Raw genomic sequence first — 22505 nt, 5'->3', positions numbered from 1 at the left:
CCTGGAAAGAAACTTTAAGTTTGAATAATATCTTCATATACATTTGGAAGAAAATGGTAAATTATTTTCTAAACTGGTTGCAACAATTTCTATAAGGTCTTTCCTTTAGAGGCTTTTAATCATTTTTTCAAAGTGTAAGTTCATAGCATACTAACTTATAAAATAATTATAAGTGAAATTAAACCTAAGCATTATACATGTCATATTTGATAATTAGTTTTTTATTATTATTAAAGCAAATACTATATTTTAGTTTGTGAAACTACAGAAGATTTTATTTTTTAAATTTTTTTCCTATGAAACTCTACTGAAATTTTAGCATGATGAAATTGATCACATGAAGTTGGATTTTTAAAATAACTATACATTTTTATTTTGTTCTGTTTTGTTGAATTATGTCTGAGTTGGAGCATACTCAGCTTCATTTGTGGCTTCCAATACTTTAGGTGCGAAAGTGAGCAACTCCCATAGATAATGGAAACTCCTAGAATAAAACTTTTAATACTCACTTCTCAGAAAACAAGCAAAAAACAAGGAAAAAAAATAAATAAAGAATGTCATTAACTTTAGAAGGAAACAAGATTATTTAGATTTCTTTCTTTTGTCTTTCATTGGATTAATTTATTTATGTAATACACTAATTTCATGTTTATAATTCAATGTTTATAATAGTTACTAAGTTGTGAGCTTCACCATTTAATTCTGGAGGTCAGTGGATCTCTGCTTTTTGTCCTTCTTCCTTGAGATTGAATATAACCTTCTCAAAACCAAGAACAAACATCTCTCAAATTTCATTGATCAAAATGGAGTGTACCACTAAATCAAGATTTACAAAGGGATAACTTACTTATTGCTCAACATGTGTTTTTTGTTAATATCTAATTGCAATGCAGATTTTGTTATATTTTATTTTACTTTCTAGATTTGTGGAGGTATAACTGACATACAAAAATATTACACATACTTAATATATGCACCTTGAGGAGTTACTGATCAAAGTATTCAGTATATGTTGGGCGAAGCAATTTACAAGAGACTTAATTTTGTTCTGTTTTATTTTAATTATGTTCCTTATTCAGCTGCATTGGTGGCTTCTAACACTTAAGGTCCTATTATAATTGTCTCTTAACAGACAACAGGAATTTCTATAGCATGGTATTTAATACTTTCCTCCCCTCCAAAAAAATGTAGATTATAATAACTATGGGATAAAAGCAAGGAAATATTTTTCCACTACATGAGTGGAAATTCATATAGTAAAAAAATTGAGATTATATAACTCTCAAATGTAATTTGCTCTTTCTATACCCAGAAAATTTGTACAGAATGTTAAAAAATAAAAAAATTCATTAAAAAGGAATGAACTACAATTCATAGTTAACCAGACAGAACACAGATCTCTCTGACTTTATCTAAATTGATAGCACATTTAGTAATAAGCCAATGTAATTTGTGACTCAGACACCAACCGTTCTATGGAATCTTTCAAAAAAATAGCATAGGATTGTTGGCCATGAAATAGTAGTATTAACCCTCTGCTATCAACAAAAACCTTATTGTATCCACTAACAGACTTATTATGGTTCTTTTCAGTTTAAGCCAAATTAGTAATAATAATAATAACTACTCAAAAGTTCATTCCCCCCACTTCCAATAGCTAAATAGCTAAACCCTGTGAAAATGCACAGCTCAGAATTGATGTGACTAAAACACATGGTATTGCTTAATATTATTCAAGATGATTTTGTTTTTAAATTTTTAAGTGTTACAGCTAAAGGAAGAAAGTATTTACTGTACTATCTTTCAGTAATTTCTTGCACAGAATGCAAAACAAGGCTGTAAAAATCCAACAGGAGGGGCTTTCTGATGAATGTTCACTGATGACACCAGTATGATTTCATTTGCTGTGCTTTTAGTTTTTTAACCTCTTTGCCTGATTTTCTGGTTATTTGGCTGCAGTTAATGGAATCTATAGAAAGACAAAAGAACACAGTTGAAAGCAAAAGTAAAAGGAAATAGGCATTTCAACTAGAAGGAATAAGAGATTACATCATGTTTGAATATAGGACATTATTTAGATGACATAAATCCAGTTTAGCTTTCCTTGCTTAAAGTATTAGGCGAGGATAAGGATTAACACAACATCTGAATAAATTTGGTTTCTTCAGAATGGTGTTTCAGTAGTTTGAAAACAATGTATTAGGCTTCCAATAATAAAGTCTATTCTTCAGTTATTATAAATATGTTAAATAATACTTTTCTTATAAATAAAATATTTTTTAAATAAATAATTGCTTCTTTGGTCTAATAATGTTTCTTTCTTGATGCCAGTTAGTATTGAATGCATTTTCTATGTATTATTTAATTTTATTTAGCACATAAAGCTGAAGATCGGAGATTTCCTCTTCAATTAATATTAATAGAAAAATGCTGCCAAATTGATTTATGGATTGAAAATTACATCAAAAAATACAGAGAAGTTATAGTTGCAATCCATGTATCCATTTTCATAGAAAAGCTAAAATCTAAGTCTATAATCTCTTGATCTTTACGACTATTTTAGCTTTTGTCAATCCTGCTTAGGAATGCACACTGACCTGATTTTCTTAGTTGATTATCTTAATTTCTAATGCTAAAGTGGCTCACATATTCAAACTTGACCTAGTTACATTTAGCATAAAAGAAACTTGTGTTCAGAGTAAAACTATTTGATAAGGCCAGCATAAGTCTCCTTTGTGAGTGTTCTCCATTTATTTTCATATACAATTTTAAATGAGAAGACGAAGAATTTAGAAGAGTAGGCAGGAGATGGAACTCTACCAATGTTAATAAGATAATATGACCTAGTGTTACAGCATGTTCTCATAAAATCTATAGTTGAACAATAGAGGTAATTGTATCTCATTGTTCCATAGAAAAGGGAAAATCTTCAATATTTCTTTCTTACCCAATCTCTGGAGTCAGTGCATGAATTCCATGGTACTAATAATTATATTCTTCCACAGTCATATTCAGAAGTATAGTAATAATAATAATAATAATAATGCATCTAGTTATTGAGGCTATGAAAATTATTAAGAGCTTGAACTGTGAATATAAATTGCCTGAGTTCAAATTGTGTTTTGGTAACCTCATATTTGTATAATCTTGGACCATGTACTTAAGTTCTCAATATCGTTATTTCATCATCTGCAAAAGAAATATAATAATAGAATCAACGTCGTGAAATCTGCAGATTCAATGAAGTAATACATACTAAGTTTTGCCGCTTAGCATTATGTTAGTGTGCTTTGTTTTAAGTAAATAAACATTCACTCTCTCTTACTCTTACTAGACTCTTTGATGTAGGCACTATTTCGTTGTTTGTTTTTTGCCACCTATAGATGAAACTGAAGCTACAAGATGGTAAGTAATTTCCCTAAGGACACAGAAAGTAAAATCTAGAGAGGTGAGGGTTTGTGTTTATGATTTAAAACCATCTCTATTCCAATGCTTCCTTCTTTTGTTATCCAATCAGCTGTGAAAATGTCTATTCTTTGTGTAAAGGACACTACTATTTGTCTAACATTTAGAATGTATATGACAAGTCTTTGAATAACTAAATATTGGGGAATTGCAAAGAGTAGTCATTTATATAACATCTTAAAGTGTTTAGAGAGAAATTTAAAGTGTTTAGAGCAAAGAAAGTTAAATAACCTATATAGTAGAGGTCAAACTAAAGACAAAATGCCAAAAGGAAACTCATATTTTTCACTTATTAAAAAAAATTAATATGTACTAATTATTTAACAGGAGGAAATACTGAGTGAATTTTTAAAGAATTAAAAGAAAAAAGTTAAGTAAAATAAAGAGGAAAACTACTCTAATTAAGCTTATTTATCTTTCATTAAAAAGAAAATGACCATATATGTGAATATGATATTCTCCACATAAGTTAAAAAAGAACAATGACTAAAAAAATAAATAGAAAGCTACTGAACTCAAATAATTTTATCTCTGAGTCTCAATTTGCTCTGTATAAAATGCAGATGATAAAACTAACTTTTACAAAAAATTATTTGAGAAGTATTACTTGCTAATCAAATAAAATATTTTACTTTACTTGCAATTTATTTTTCCTAGTTTGTAAGAAATTCAATTTCCAGGATTTCATTGGATATATAAAATAAAAGCAAGTCATTTAAAAAATTAAAATCTTCATTTTAATATTCCATAATAATAAGATACCATGTAAAACATAAATCATATATTAAAAAGCTTCTGCTTGTAGAATCTGAATCCTTCAATGTAACAAATTCACTTAATTTGGAATCACTGATATTTCATTACTCTTACTCTTCAGTAAAATTTCACTCTGAAACTGTTTTTGAGTTTAGGCTTTATTGTCTGCACTATAAAACTCTTTACAATTGCCCAGAAAAACATTGTTTCACAGCTGGTGCATGACATTTAGCCTTTCCACCATCAGTAAATGCAACACTGTTGGAGCAGTATGGGGTGTTTTTAGCTCCTCCTTTCTGGGAAACCGTCCAAGGCACACATGCAGAAAGAGTCACCTTGAGAGAAGACTTTTTTCTTCTACTTACAATCTCTGAATTTTAAACATTGCATTCCATAAAATCTGTTTCCACTTTATGTTCATATTGGGTCTTCCAAAGACTACAAGTTCCAGAAAATCCCCCAACTCCTGCTTCCTTCTATATCTTTGTATTATTTTTAAAATTTTTTTCTGATTGATTAAAATAAAAGATTAAAGACTAAGTGGTACCTCAGTGGTAGTAGAGGATTATAAATGTATACAGACTTAAATAAGATAAAATAAGAAAAATCATGGGTATTAATTGAGCAATTTCACTATTTTATTTTTGTTGTAAATATAATTGTTAAACATTTGAAGTATCGATGTATATAATATTTCATGATTCAATAAATTGATATTGCAGTTATTTTGGTAGGAGATAAAATAACAGTAGAAAAATTGGAAAACATACTTCATTCAGTTATGTGTTGATGTGCAACAAATCATTATAGAACTTACTGAGTTACATCACTACAATAACTTATTTTTCTCACACATCTGACAAAATAATGCACTACAATAATCTCTTCATTGAGTAATCTAAAAGCAAGTAATGTTTCAAACGTAGTATCATGTTTGTGGAGTCCTTTAAATAGTTTTAGTAGGAGAGAGAACTAACACTACAATTTAAGTTATTTTTTTCTGATAATAGGACCTGGTTTTTTTCTTCCTTTTTGAAGAAGCACAATGTCTAATATACAGGTAAGTATATATTTATCCCAAATAGTATTTCATTTCTGAACACATTACTTGGATTATTTAAAATTTTTTCACAATCTGTAAATGTCTTTCTTTTTGTAAAATATTTTTTCTGTTAATATCAATTCTGTGATCTAAGTCAGCTGGCTGATGGTGATGATATATGTAAATATCATATTCCTATGTTGTCAAAGCCTTTTTTATCTCTAAATTTTCTTTTAGAACTTTTGAAAAATACAACTAACTACCACTTCCTTGTTGACTCTTTTAGACAAGATGCATTTTGATTTTGTAAAATTAATATTTGGAAGGATATATTGTCATCAGATTTGACTCTAGCCTTTAGCAGGGTTGTGATTTTTTTGTCTTCCTACCAGCTTCCCTTCAGTAGTTTTGCCATTGACACTTTCCTCCTCTGAGGCATTAGTGTTCTTAATGCATGTCTATTTCCTTTTTAGTTAGTCATGCTCTCTTTTATTTAGGATTAATAAATACTGATAGACAAATTCACACTGATTTGTAAATAGCTGATAGTGTTTGATATGCTCCCTATCATCTATTTAAGTGACATGCTCCAAACTACATCATTCATTAAAATATTAATCTATTTCAATCTATATTTAGTATTAAAATGTTGAAGGCATGTTAATTTTTTTTCAATTGCAATCATTATTAATTTTCACTTTTGCAGTTTTTGTTAGTTGTGCAGTCAGTGATTTTTTTCATGTCTCAATATTTTTGTAGGGCATTTGATGCATTTGTGCATTCTTAAAAATTTGTAAACATTAAATAACAGTTTCTTTATGGCTATGTTTTAAGCATGAAGTAGAAATATATTTCATAAGCAACTTCTAATATTAATCCAGAATTTCCTAACTGTTGAATGAATATCAAAACAGACTGACGTCTGAAATAATACTGACAGTAACTAGCTCCTCAAAAGACCTAAGTGGAAGTTTTAGATGGTTACATAACTTCAAAATAGCTGGAAAATATGTTACTTAGAATTATTACCTGATATGTGTATGGCTCAAAAGCCTTCAGTTTTCCATGCTTGACAAGTTCTAGTTTATTTTTCAGTGGCTCATTAGAGGTAGCTTTGAAACTAACAAACAAAAGAAAATAAAAATGGACTCTACTTCTTATAGCCCTGAATATCAGAGCTGCATCTAGCCCTGTGGCTAATATTGTACTGTTGATGTCAATTTTTTTTCTAATCTACTCATTTTTATTAAATGACCCATGTTCTAAGAAGTTGATGATACTACCATGTTGTTTAGTATTCAACTACGAATTGTTTTTTTTTAAGTTTGTAATAAAAAAATTGAACCAATGAAAATATTTGGAAAACCAGGAAATATCTGGATAAATAAATGCAAATACTTCTTTATAATTCTGAGAAAATAACACCAAATATTAAATATGGAATATGAAGGTAATTTTATGAAGCCTATATAATAAATAATAAAATATCAAGACAATGCAGAATATTACCTAAAGCCAATAACTTCTATATATCTTTTGTATTATATATTTATACTCAACATCCTTTGCAGTCTTTAGAATTCACCTCAACATATTTGAAATGCTTACATTTTTGTTGAATAAAACAGAAACTGTAAAGTCTGTTTAGAATTACACCTTTTTCAAATATGTATTAGCCTTACTTTCACTACAGTGACTTTATGAATTTAGAAACTTCTGAATTTCTTCTACTTTGGATAGTATTGCTAATACCTCTTTAGAGGAGGGAGGATGTTATAGACTGAATTGTGTCCTCCCAAAATTCATATGTTGAAGCTCTAATCCCCAAGGTTCCCATATTTGAAGACAGGATTTTTAAGGCAGTAATTAAGGTTAAATGAGGTCATAAGGGAGAAGTCCTAATCTCAGAAGACTGAGGTAGTTACCCAGAAAAGGAAGAGATCCCAGGGAAATACACAGAGGAAAAGGTCATATGAGAATGCAGTAAAAAGGTGGAAACTTGGTGAGATGCCTCACCAGAAACTTCTATTACTTTCTTCTTGGACTTCTATCCTCCAGGATTGTGAGAAAATAATTTTCTATTGTGTTAGCCACCCAGTCTGTGGTAACCTGTAATGGTGACCCAAACTTACAAATACAAAGTGTGTCTGCCAATGAGGAGTCATTTATACATTTCTAGGTATAATGCCTTTTCAATATAATCCATAAATATTTCCTGTCTGTTCCTGCAAGTTAATATGAAATCCATCAACCTATATTATGTGATAAGATACTCAAACTTTATTGCATGTTTTTCAGTTGTAAAGTTTTACATATATATTTTAAAAGGCATAAAGGTGAACAGTAATGTAAAATTGTGGACATAATTGAACACCAGTGACAGTATATTTATGAAAAAATAATTCAAAAAATATAGCATGAATAGAAAAGTGATTCTTGGAAGAACTGTAATAGGAAATTTGGGGGAAAGGGAGTAATTATGTGCTATTTTGGGTTATATAATTAAGTTTAATGTACACAGTCTCTTCTCTTCACTCAATTTACTATTATAGATAGAAAACTAGGCTGAAGTAATCATTTTTCTAAACAATTATTTTTCTCATGTTTACCTGGACATCCTTGAAATAGATTTTCACATCCAACTTGCATTTGTAATAGATCAGCCTCAAGCCAATATTGAAAATTATTTTGTTTTCCTAATGGAAAAACACCCAAAAAATAATAAGGGAATGCAAACAGAACCTATTCTCTGTTTTGCAAAGACATCTAAAAATTAAAATGTATTGTGGATTAGACAATTTTTTCTTATGTCTAAAAAATGAACATAATATGAATCATAGAACACAATATAAAATGTATAAAATGTTTCAGAGGGGCCATGAAAGAAATATCTACAAAAATGTTGCCATTGAAATGCAAATTATTTAAAATATGTGTATCACAGTTTTCTCTCCTTCTAAATGTCAGGATTAGAAAAGTTTATTTTTAAAGCTTTTCTAACATGCTAAAACTATTCCATAATAGTTGATCTTTTAAAAAATAATTGAAGTTTTGAATCTATTTGTGCAAATCTCCCCCACTCTCCCCACATTAAATGGTAAACTATATAAAATGGGGCAGTTGCCAATTTATAAATTTAACCATCCAGTTTAAGCCTGGAAAATATATATTTTGTTATTTAAGATATTGGAATAGAAACAATATTTTTGTATAATAAAAAAATATTTTCCTTTGAGCACCATGCATACAATGGGCTTTCACTTCATTTTGCCTTCTGTGGAATTCTATTTAAAGCCAGTGTGATCTTTATGTTCAAATCAGTCCTGCAGGGCTGCTGAACAAAATGAATAATGAGCCCAGTGGGATCTGACTAGCTATGTTTCAGTGTGTCATGCTGAAATTAACTGAAAAATGGGGAATTTGTAATAAAACTACAACTTTAGAGTGTTAATCTCTATTGGTAGGAACTGACAACCATAAAATATTGAGTATGCTATGCAGGATATGAACTTGAGTATAGCTGGTTTATAACTTTCTTTAAAATATTTTTAAATGATTTCACACATTCTGAAATACAACGTAAGTCAACAAAAGGTGAGTAAATTTATTCAGGAGTGGATAACAAATTTAACACTGTTTCTATAACTGTAACTTGCTGAACACCCATAGGCTGTGCATTTACAATTGCAAGCATCTGGATGAAAACCGAAAATGTGAACCATTATCCATACTATGCCAATATCTTAGATGGTTTCTGTCATAAAAAGACAGATAAAAATCTGTGTGTATTTGGCTTAAATTTTGTTTCCAATTGATTGATTTAGGGTTGTTTAAACAGTGAACGTAGATTTGTATTTATACAAGTTTAATCATTTAACCTGATTTATTCAATATTTAGTTTTCTGTATCACAGGATTTGAAATTTTATTTTCAATGACAATGTCATTAACTCATATAATACAAATTACATGTGTAGACATATTAATAATGGGAAGAAACAAAAAAGAAATCTAACATGGATCAGAAAATATTTTAACATGGACAAAAGAAGGAGATGCCTATTCGTTTATAAATATTTTCAACTAATTTTCAAAAAAAGTATATATTTGCTTTCTTATTAGCATGGATTTACTTTTCAAATGCAATATGTGTATTATTCTTTTAAAAATCAAGAAATTAACATACTATTAATAAAAAAACAAACTGTTAATTGTTTCATTTCATATTGTACTTAAATCACAATCATTATGAATTAGAAAACAACATACTCAGCAAAGTATTATTAAGATAATCCTACTCAGGTAATTTGATATTTAAAATGTTTCATGAGCTCTCATTGTTTTAGTAGAAGCTCATCTTTGTAAATACATTTTGTGTATGTGTGCACTTATGGAATTACAAAATGTGCTAGAGTTATAAAATAGTTACTTTTCTTTTAGAAAATTTTATATTGATTCCAAGCCTTCATTGCACATAATGTAAAACATTTTCTGTGATCTATGTTAGAGCACCTTCTAACTGCATACATTTTCTACTTCTAACATAAAATATATGCATTTTCTTTTTTTAACAGACACATGGCTTTCTTTGGAAGACAGAATTATGTTACTGGTTGTTTTCTAAAATACATTGTTTTCCTTTTCTTTTTATTTTAACCTAATATATTTATCTATTTATTTCTTTATGTAATAATCAACTGTAACTCTAGTTTTAGGAGAACAAACATACAATGCTCATTTTTTACATGTATATTTTCAAGTATTTTATACTTTTAAAATTGAAAAATGCTCTGATCAAAGACATTAGTTTCATATAGACTGGAAACAGAGTATTTCAGATGATACTGATAGAGAATATAGGTGTATAGAAAACTGCTAATGGAGTCAGGATCAATCTATCTCATTCTCTCAGGAATAAGCTCCAAATTATAAATATCTGTTAAGTTATTTGAGCAGGCCTGGAAGAAGCTATTCAGAGAACTGCATAGTGAAAACACTGTATACTTCACAAACTCTCCATCTGTAGTTGAAAATAATGCAAAATAATAAAATAGGTCTACAAAAAGCAAAGAAAAGTATCAGTTCTCACTAGGATTAATAGCCCATTGCTTTATAGCTTGTTACGATGACCTAAGCATGTGCTCAATTAGATTATTAATAATCCAATCTCTGTCTGAATGCCACCAGGAGAAAATATGCAGCAAATGCAGTAAATGAGAATAAATTTCTTACTTAAATCTTTTCTCTTGGCCAACCCTAGAAATTGATATATTCCTCTTCAGTAATCAGTAGCCAATAAGGTTGCTAGTGCTTCATGTTCCTTTATACCATGAAGTCTTAATCTATAAATATTAATTTGGATGATGTTCATTGTAGTGATATAACTGTCACTAGTTAGCCTATTTGTGTTTATAAATTTCTGAATCTTTTCTTGTTTAACTAGCACATTTCTAATTTTATTAACTATTTATCATTAGAAGTCATAGAGACCATACTTGGTATAAATCTCAAAGAATTTAGGAAAGGGGAGAATTTCTGGATTGTCAGAGTAAGGACCTCCAAACATCTTGTCTTCTATAAAAGCAGTAAAAACAGTAAAAACATTGGCAAATACTATCAAATCCAACTGTTACAGAATTTTGGGAACTAACCACATGTTTCCAACAACCTGAGGAACATTCATTCAAGACAATGGCTAATTCTTAATAACAACAGCAATGTCAATTAATCCTCAGTAATTACAGCAAGCTTTGTGATATTTTAATTTGATATATGTCCATCCCACTTTCACCCTGAGTTCCTTAGTATCCTTGAAAACCAGCAACCTAGGACCACTGAAGAAGCCAAAATAGGTTTGGAACGTTTTCTGAATTTTCCAAATAATGTTTCCTTCTACTTGCCTAGAAGCTCTAGGGAATAGCCCAATTAACAGAGTTTGTTCTTTATTAAATCTGACTCAGAGTCTACTCAGTGGGCAAAATCATATTTATAGGACTTTTTTTTATAAAATTATCAGCAGCCATTGTTAAACATTGCAGCTATCTAAGGCAGCATTACCAGTTGTGGTACTCAAGAGGCTGGCCAAAAATAAATAAATAAATAAATACATCATACATACATACATACATACATACATACATAAAAATTAAGGAAATTCTGAAGAATGATATGAAAAGCTCTGACATATTCCTAGGAATACAGAAGATCACAAGCATGTGGTGGGTTGTGTGCACGTCCAGAAAGACTTGAGGAGGCCCTATTTTCTCACTTCTGACAGACACTGAAGTTCTGTACTAGCAGAAAGTGAAGTGATAAGGCAGATTTTGAAACTGCCTGAGCACTGAAGTTTGCCTCAACAAATACCCAGAGACTCTTGGCAAAGGGTGGGAGACATTAATTTATGCATTCAAGGAAATCTCTGACCAATTATTAGCTGAGTTAGAGACTTTACTAGCCATACATGACAAAGAATACAGACTGTAGAGTTAGTTCAGGGAAGTCACTAAAATAGCAAAGAGCAGCAGCAGCAGCAACAATCATAACAACAGAAATAAGAGTAAACAGTAATAACAAGCCTTGTGGGGGATCTGATTTCCAGAGTGGTCTAATTCTAATTTAATAATGTAAAAGAATAGTTTTACAACACTAAATGAGATAATCCAGATTTAATGAACGAATTTCCAGAAAGACAAAAAGTACTGAAACTACCTAAGAAGCAATATAACATTTGGATAGACTTGTAACTACTGAAGAAGACAAAATAATAATTTTTAAACTTCCTAAAAGAAAATTCTAGGCTAATATTGCTTCATTGGTAAATTCTACAAGATGATTTAAAATGAAGTACTGCTAGTCCTTTTCAAAATTTCCCCCCCTCAAAAAAAGAACAGGAGAGAATATTTTCTAACTCATCCTATGAGGCCAGCATTACTTTCATAACAAAGCCAGACAATAACATCACAAGAAAAGAAAACTAAAGAAAAATATCACTTATGAATAGATGAAAAAATAAGTTCTTAATAAATTTCCAGCAAAGCAAATCCAGCAATATATGAAAACAATTATACACCATGATCAACTTGAATCTACCCCAGGAATGCAAGGTTAGTTTAATATATGAAAACCAATGTAATACATAACATTATTAGAATAAAAGCAACCACATAATCATTTCAATGCATGAAGGAAAAACTTTTGACAATATCAAACTATTATGAGAAATAATTCAACAAACTAGGAATATCAGAGACTTTCATCAACTTGATAAAAGGTATCTATTCAAAACCCACAGTTAACATCATCCTTAATGGTAATGAACTGAAAACTCTCTCCTTAATATCAGGAACAAGCCAAGAATGATCTACTCTTGCCACTTCTATTGAACACTGTACTTAAGGTACTAGCCAGAACAATTAGAAAAGGGAAAGAAATAAAACCCACCTAAACTGGAAAGGAAGAAGTAAATATATCTCTAATTTTAAATGACAATCACATATGTAGAAAATTGGAAAGAATCCATTGGAAAGCTTTTAGAATTAGTAAACAAGTTCACCATTGTTAATCACAGTATCAATATACAAGTATCAATTGATTGGTAATAAACACTTTGAAGACAAAATTAAGAAAACATTTCCATTTATAATAGCATCAAACATATTAAAATGTTAGGAATAAATTTAACAAAATATATTGAATTTTATGCACTGAAAAGTCCAAATCATTGCTGTAAGGAATTACAAAACTAAATAAATAGAAATTGCCCAAGTTCATGGAACTAAAGACTTAGTATTGATAAGATTGCACTATTCCTCAAATAAATTTACAGAATGACCACAACTCCTTTCAAAAACTCAGCAGCTGATTTTGCAGAAATTGGCAAGCTGATTCTAAAATTTATATGTAAATGCAATAGCCAAACAATCTTGAAAAAACAAAAACAAAAACACAAAGTTGGAAAACTTATACTTTGTTATTTCAAAACATATTACAAAGCTACAGTAATTAGGAAGAGTGTTATACTGGCATACCAATAAACATATAGATGAATGGAATAAAACTGAGAGTTCAAAAAAAATTTTACATTTATGATTAATTGATTTTATCAGGGATATCAAGACAACTCATTGGGGAAGTTATATTCTTTTCAAAAAATGCACTAGGACAATTTGATATACACAATTGAAAAAATGAAATTGTATTTCTCTCTAATACCACATGCCAAAATTAACTTAAAAGGGATAAAGGCATTAATGTAAGAGCTAAAACCTTTAAATTCTTAGAAGAAAACTTACAAATAAATTTTTATAATCTTAGGTTACATGATGGTTTCTTAGATATGACATCAAAAGCACAAGTGAGAAAATATGTATAATAGATCAATTAGACTTTATCAAAATTAAATAATTTGTGTTTTTAAGAACACCATAAAAAAAGTGAAAGGATTAACCCAGAATGGGAGGAAGTATTTGTAAGTCCTATATCTGATAAGGAAGTTGTATACAGAATATACAAAAAAAATTCTTGCATCTCAATGATAAAGAGAAAAATATAAAAAATGGTACACATATTTGAAAATTCATACACTACTGGTGGAGATGTAAATTGATGCAATCACTTAATAAAACAGTTTGATGATTCGCTAAGTTAAATATTGTGTTACCATATGACCCAGCACTTCCAATATAAAGGATATACTCAAAATAATTCAAAGCATATATCCACACAAAAGTTTGAACATGAATATTTATCATAGAATTATTCATAATACCCCCCAAAATGGTAAAAATCCAGATGTTTATCAACTGGTGAATAGATATACAAATGTGGTATATCCATACAATGGAATATTATTCAGGAATTAAAGGGGAAATAAAGTGCTAATGAATTCTAAAATTGTGTATGAACCTTGAAAATATTATGATAGGTGAGATAATTAAGTCACCAAAATATGTATTGTATGATTCTATTTATATGAAATTTCTAGAATAAGCAAATCTGAAGAGACAGAAAGCAGATTCATGATTACTGAGGTCTAGAGATAGAGAGGAATTGAAAGTGACTGCTAAAGGGTACAGGCTTTTTTTTTGGGAGGGGTGATGAAAATATTCTAAAATCGGAAACTGATGATGGCTACCCAACTATGTCAATACAATACAAACCACTGAATTGTATACTTTATACAAATGTATGTATACACACACACATACATATAATCAGGTATATACTTTATCATGAAATGGCAAGTTAATAAAGAGAAGAGTTCACTTATCTGAGGAAAATTATTTTTATCTCTCTTTCCCCAGTATTGATAGATGGGCTACTTCCATTGTTCAGTGTTTCCCAACATATCCCAACAACCATGAATTATCTTTTTTTCTGGTGACCCCATCTCTAAAAGGCAGTTTTCTTACATTATCTAGGAACCAGTTTCCCATTATAGTCCACTTGTAGGTGCTTCTGTGACAAGAATCATCAAGTGCCAATTCACTCTTTATTCTCAGAGTGCTATATGTATATATTGTGTTCAAATTCTAGAGCAGTGTGCCCTAATATCAGGCTGCACAGTGTTCCCAAAGAGAAATTTTCAATGAGATTTACGATATTAACCAAAAATTACAAAATGCTTCAGTAAACTCACGGTACTGAAAATGAGTGATAAATATAACAAGTAGCAGATTTTGACTGTACAGAATCTAGATGTAGAATGGAAACTATAAAATGAATATTAAAAAGTAATTCAAGGCTTAACGAGGGAACACACACATTACAATTTAATACCCCTTTAAAAAATATTCACTTTTTAAAAAACCAGTGAAACAGTTATGAAAAGAGACATTTTCCTCAACCACAAGGCAATTCCCAAATTTGCAACAATTATATTATTAAAAATAATTATATTACTAAATATTATTTTACTAGTTATAAATAAATTAATTAGAAATAAAAAACATAAAATGTCCATAAAAACAAGTTTAAAATAAAAAATAAAGTTCTAAATAAATTTGATTAAGAGAGGAAATCACAGGATACATCCATTAATTTATATAATGTTCAATGTCTTGTGGACTCATTAAGAACCAAGTACTATTAAAAGTCTTTTAAATTAATTATAATTTTTGGTCCTCATAACCCTGTGAATATATTAAAATAATACAAATCTATGCATTAGTACAAAAATAATCAATAGGAAAATAAAAATGTTGAAGGCAACATGAATAAAAATAACTCTGAATGTTTAATAAGAAAATAGCTAGTTTAATTAAAGTTAAGTAAAAGGCAAGTATCATGTTTAGTGACTGGACTGAGATGAACACACATACATGACTGTCCCATATTGAGTGCCAATTTGTGTCTGGCACTAATTCTTTTACATTCATTATCCCATTTGGTACTCGTAACCCTGTAAGCTACCTTAGGATATTTTTGGCTGCTGGCAATAAGAAAAAGAAAAAAAAAAAAAAACCTTCAAACTGGCTTAAACAAGAAGAAAATTCATTTACTCACAAATCTGAAAGTCCAGATATTTCAGAATTGGCTTAATCCAGGCTCTCAGCTCCGCTTAAAGGTGCATGTATTTTGTCCTTTTCCATAAGTCAGCTTGATATCAAAATGTCTTCAGGTGAATTCAGTATCACATATCCTGAAAATAAGAGGAGAAATGAGATTTGGTGGAGTTTTTCAAGAAATTCCAGGAGGGTCTTTCTTATTCTGGCATATCAACAAGCTTCTCATCTTGATTTCTTCATCTACACTGTGTCTGATGCCCCATCCTCAACTGATCGTTAACAAGAAAGATCAGATTATCCTTAAACCAATAAACTGTATCCTCTTGAGGATGGGAATGAGCAAGCTGCCCTATTGGCCATGGGCCCTGAAGACTCAACCTGAAGTTTGATTAGAAAAGTGGTAAGAGTGACTGGATGCTGTGTAGGCATTCAAAACTGCCCTCTACAGATATGTATTGTTATTATCATATTTCATAAATGAGACTATCTTGTTTAAGGTCATACCCTTTATTGATGGCACAGAGTTTCAAAACCCAGTAAATTTACACTAAAACCTCCTTCTTTACCATATAAATGCATAGTACTTTCTAACCACTAGTCTTTCCCCAAAGAAGACTGATGAAGTCTTACAGATATCTGAGGGCTATTGTTGAGATTTTATTCTACAAAATTTCTTTTGTGTCTCTGGCTCACCCCCTGGGATTCAGGTTATCTCCCTAGTTATCAGCAAACACTGTATCTGAAGTGAAAATTTAGAATCCTTACTATGAAAAGTTTGTGCCCAGGTTGCTCTTCTGAGACTGTGGCAAAGCCTAAGCTTTTCTCTTGCTTCCCTTGTTCAAAGTGTAGTAGTAATATGCAAATGTTCAGCTTCACCTGGGATTTCTTTTGTTCCATTTCTTTGGCCACTTCTATCGTGTTTCTCTGTGACATTTTTTATTACTTTCAGGAGTAAAGTAAATAAAGATTTCCTGGTCATGTAGAGTAGAGCCCTCAAATGAACACTGCTATGATGTAAATGTTTGTGTCCCCCAAAGTTCATATGTTAAAGTTCAAATGCTCAACAGTATTAGGAGGTAGGGCTTTGGAAAGTGCTTAGGTCAGGACAGTAGAGCCTCCATGAATAAGATTAATGCCTTTATAAAAGAAGCCCCAAGAGAGCTCTTTTGCCCCTTCCACCATAGGAGGATAGAACAAAAAGTCCTCCACCAGTAAGAAAATCATCACCCAACCAATGCCAGCACCCTGGTCTCAGACTTCCAGCCTCCAGAACTGTAATCAATACATTTATGCTGTTTGTAAGCTACCCGGCCTGTGCTATTTTACAGTAATTCGAATGAACTAAGATGTATGTTAACAGTATCAAGGATCTCACAGGTGATTCTAATACCCCTCAGAAGGAACCCTGTTAATCCCTTTGGTACAGAGTAATAGACTTGCTGGACAATCACTTGCCTATATTTATCTATTCATATTTTAAAATATTTTTGACAATAAATATGTTTACTTGTAATACTTTCTTGAATACTAGCCTCTCCTTTAGTACATCAGATCTGAAAGCTGGTTCACATCTAGAAATTGGACAGTAAATTGCCACTTTTTCTTTGAGTGGCTTCTCTCAGCCTCCTCATAATCCATCATGAATTTTGTTTTGATTGTATGAATTAAGCAAGTACTCTCGTTGGTGCCCTGCACCTCTGCCCTATCTTTTCGTTTTTTGGCGGTTCAGACTCTTTCTGGATGTCGGGGAGAACCTGCTGCACATTATAATAGCCACATTTTTATTCTGATTTTTAAATGCTACATGGCTTCTACGATTTGCAATCCTCTTAACGTCAGTACTATCAGGATAGCAGTATGAACACAACATCACTTGAGATCAGCTCATATCTACGAAAGATATCCACCACTGAACTTCTCGAAGATGCTGCATCGGTGCATTCCATAGTGTTTTGGTAAATGCACCTTCCCACAGAATATAGTAAGCAGATAGATTTTCTGAATTTACGTTGTTCTAACATGTCCAATTCTCAAATCTTATGATTTCTTTCTCCAGTCTTTTCGATTGAAATCCTGGCCTGTCTACTTCACATTATGTGGACCATGACTTTTTTCAATCTTCCAAAAGCCACTCAAGTTTAGCACTATCCCCCAGGACCCTCCCAGGGTTTAAAATCTTGTATCAAGATAGGATGCTCCAATATAGATAAACTGTCTTATTCAAATTTGTGTCTGTCTTCTTTCATCTCCTTAATATCCAGTTCCATATACATTCCCTTGGCTCTTTGCAAGTTCATTTGTTTTGTAAGTTATGCAGCTCCTTTGGCATATATTACTTTCCTTTTTACAAGAGTGAGCACTTTCAAAACATGATTATGTTATGATATAATCTGTTGTCCCAGAGAAATGTCCCAAATAACCTGTGAGAAGGTTAAATGCTTTCCTGGGAAGTAAAGATCTCTGCATTGTTTTCAAGCCTGAGTGGAGAAGTGGTTTCTAAATTCTTATAGGTAGGAGTAGAAGATACCTCTGCAGATCCAGAGGGTTTAGGGAAATATCAGGATTCAGATTTTCCAAATGAATCAACTCAAATGTCCCATCCCAAATCTCAGGGTCCTATTCCTTCTCAGTCATGGCACTAACATCGGTGTAGGTGACTTGCTAGAGTTAAAATTCAACTTTTTTGGAGCTCTGCTAACCATGTAATTGAGTCATAGGACTGATTCTCAGCTATTTTTGTCCTCTGGTTTCAAGAAGTAACTATATTCTCATGGAGGCTCTCTGGCTTTCCCTATCACCTTTAGTTTGGAGTTTTAGGGCATATATTATTTCATATTTCTGTTTACTCACCACAGAGTTTTGAGCACAATATGATCAAAAAACCTATTTTTATTCTGTTAAAGAACTCACAAATAGTCTAACTCTCTTCACTTAGATAATCTCCCTGATATTTATGTTCATAAAATTCTGAACCATTTTTCCATTCTCTTAAAGATATCACTGTCTGTTCAGTCTTTCCTATTTGACTTATAGTCATCTATTTTTTGTTTGATACTCCATAACATGTCACTCTTGTGACCATTATTTTACTGTCTTACTGTCAGTTCAAGTTATTATCATTATTTATGTCTATACTTGAGATGCAAAGTACATTATCGGTTGTATAAAAGACATGTCTATAACAAAAAGTTCAGGGAATGCAGAAAACAACAAAAATAAAAGGAAAAAAACCCAAAATCTCTCTACTCAGAATTAACAACCATCTACATAGGATTAACAATCATAAACATTAAATGAATGTACAATTAGGATAAATATTTTTAAAAGATATAATAACTTTTTAAAACTTTTATATTGAGGAAAACATTACATAGAATGAAATACAAAATCTTAAATATGTAAAGAGAGTTTTATTTGGCATACTCCCATGTAACCATGCCCAAAGATGCAGATATAAACCAAGAAGCACTTTTTATGAAATGTAATTTAGAACAAATATTACTTACATTCAATGAAACAAATTGATGGGGTGATAGTATTGAAAAATTTACTAAAATTTTAAAAATGTATTTTAAAAACTAGAAACATTGTTTTTTAAAAGCTCACTCTCAGGTTAAGAGCAGAGATAATAACAACATTAGGCACAGAGTCATTATATTTTATAAATAATGTTCCAGTTTTAGATAAATTCAAGTACAAACATAATATAAAAGATGAGGTCATTAATACTCTCATATTTCTTCCTAGTTCCCCTAAGCCCCCTTTTCTCAATTTCACTATTGTTAATTATATTAATATTATTATACAATACAATTTGACAACATTTACATTCTGTACAATTAGCATAATACCCATAATTGTCCATTAATATTCATTTACATTAATGGCATTGCCTTTTAACTTATCATTTTACCTAGACTTTTCCCAAGAAGTGCTTATGAGAGATGTATTCCTAAGTTTAATCATGTTTCCTTATGTCTGTCCCTTGACATATTGCCTAATATTCTGGAGGGTTTATATTATATTTTTGTACAATCAATTCTTTTCTTTAAAGATCAAAAGAAAATATGTCTCTATGGTTACTGGCACTCAAGTTACTTGCAAGAAATGTAATGCCAATCTAATTTCCCTCCTTCTCAAGCTGTTTGTATGATTTTTCCTGGATGGCTGAACAATATTTTCTTCATTCTTGAATTCCAATAATTTAGCTAAGAATTCCATGTTGTTGAATATTCATATAAAATATAATTTATATGATACTTATGGTTAATCTGATTTAGGGCACTCATACTTCTTCCTGCATCCTTTCATCTCACCACTTTTATTATTATTCATATATATTCACACACACAATCTTTAGGATTATTACAAACTTCATATCTGAATTATGCTTTTTTTTTAAAGTAAAAAGTAAAACTTTTTTTTAAATTTTTTTTAAATGTCTTAATTTTTATTTATTTTTAGTGGAGGTACTGAGGATTGAACCCAGGACCTCATGCATGCTAAACATGTGCTCTACCACTGAGCTATCTGTACCCACACCTCTGGATCATATTCTTGTATTATAACTTTGGAAATTATCTGTTCTATTTATCAAATTGTCTAATTCAAGTGAGAATACTAGTTATTCTTATCCTTGATCATGTTCTTTTCTCCACATGTAGTATAGTCTTTCTGATACTATTTAGCATTTTAATGTGTATTTATTACCTATTATTGCATTAAAGAGATCCATAAAAACTTAATTAAATATAATAGTGTTCATTTTAGCTCATATTTCTATGAGTTATCTGGAGGTTCATTTGTCTGGGTTGAGTCATCTTATCCTGCTCCTGAGACTAGTTGGACATGAACCATCTTCTGTTTATGGTGGTGTCAAGAAGCCCAAGAGGGTATGCAAAATAAGCAAAACACTTTAAACATGCAAGGTAAGTGAAAACATGCTTAAACCTGCCTCTGAGTCAAGGAGTAGGAAAACAATTTCTGCGTCTTTAGTGGGAGGAATTGCAAATTCAGGAGTGAATACAAGACAAAGGGATCAGACCAATGTTGCAATCTGTCATGAAATATTTTATCTGTATTTCCTGTGGTTTTCTTATATTGTTTTCCTGTTGCTAATTCAAATTCTATTCCTTTCTGATTTTGATTGATTCACCATTAATAATGCCACTTTTCTCTATGTTGGGATTTTTTATTTACTTCTGTTTTTATCTTCTTTGAGTTCTTAGGTAGATGAGTTCATGTCTTTAAGTTGTTTTCCATTTTGAAACACACTCATATTTTCAAATAATTTGTTTACTCATTGCATTTTACTGGAAACAGGTGGGTGCAGAAGCAGTTTTATCTACTGCTATGTACAAGGCTATAACCTCTAACAATGTCCTTACTATTTTCAAATAATCTCTACCAGTACTCCTTCCACTTTCTTAGAGTCTGTATCCCAATCCTGAAGGGACATTTTTAGTCTTTGTATCCATATACTCAAAACTTATGCCATGAAATAGCTGAGCATTCATAGAAGTGCAGACAAAATATAGCTATAACTATTCATGAATAGATTTATTTTGTAAGAATATCAATATATTTATGATGCCTTATTAAAACACAAGTACATTTTTGTATTTCTTCCTTTACACACTAGCCAAAGGAAATTAAGTAGAATCTTATGAGTTATGCATAGGGGATATCTTTCTATCTATAAAATTTGTTTTACACATTGTGTTTGTGTACATATACATAGTATATGTGTGTGTGTACATGGAATTTCAAGCACAAGTAATGTATTTGCTTATAATTTTGCCAAATTTTAATAGCAATGCAACAAAATGATCAAACCCTACATGGGGGTCAGCAGTAACATACTGAGCTTATTTTGGATTTAGTGTTTAAGGTATTATTGTCATTTGTGTTATATGTAATTTTAAACAAAGTTGAACACTCTTGATTAGATTATAGATTTTTAAAAACTTTCCAATAGTTTGTCCCTGTTTGAATAGAATTCAATATCAGTAACATATTTAAATATTGAATGAGACAAATATTGTAATAGCTTTTTTTCTAACTTATGTATTCACATTTTATTCGTTTACTTAAAAATCATGTTGTAATTGAAAAATCCTAAATTTGATGGATTAGGAGCCTAAGTTCCCAAATAATTGGGTCAGAAAATAAAGAGGCTGGGATATATCATGTGGGTAGACACAAGAAATCTGTTATACCACACATATTCATACCTATAACCACAAAGAAATAAATAGAAACTTTGCTGAAAGCTCAGAGTATGAGCTTTCAATATCAGAGTATGTTACGTTTTCATGCCACTCTGGGTTCTGTTTTACTTTGAGAGCACCTCAGAGAATTTTTAAAAAGTATATATTTTTAATCATTTACTCTTTATTCTTATTCAATTTCAGTTAAAAATGAATACAATATATTTTAATATAATCATTGTTATATATGTATATGCATATCTATCTACCTATATCTATCTGTCTTATTCTCCACAGAATCTCCATAAAGATCAGATGGAAAGTAAAATACAAAACATCTATTTATAACTTTTCCAGTGCCCAGAGATATTTATAGACCTGTGATATGAAGAATATAAAGTAAAATTATTTTAGTTTCTATTTGTTGAATTCTTAAGGAAAATTTATATTTACTAATTTACTCTTTATGCATAAAGAATAAAAATAGATGGACTGTCATGCTCCCAGCTAAGGCCAACACCTCTCCTTG

The 22505-nt window shown here is 30.6% G+C and overlaps 1 long non-coding RNA gene across 1 annotated transcript in view; it reads right to left on the bottom strand.

Moving 5' to 3' along the window:
* The window catches only part of LOC140701160 (uncharacterized), a 144726-nt gene that overhangs the window by 18235 nt on the left and 103986 nt on the right, over positions 1–22505 (bottom strand). The window contains exon 2 of the long non-coding RNA XR_012080068.1: positions 15766–15901. This is a non-coding gene — a long non-coding RNA (uncharacterized lncRNA). The remainder of the gene's footprint in view (positions 1–15765; positions 15902–22505) is intronic.

This window comes from Vicugna pacos, chromosome 14 (genome assembly GCF_048564905.1).
Source record: "Vicugna pacos chromosome 14, VicPac4, whole genome shotgun sequence".
In the NCBI taxonomy this organism is placed as follows: domain Eukaryota; kingdom Metazoa; phylum Chordata; class Mammalia; order Artiodactyla; family Camelidae; genus Vicugna; species Vicugna pacos.
This window is presented reverse-complemented; position numbering and strand designations above follow the sequence as displayed.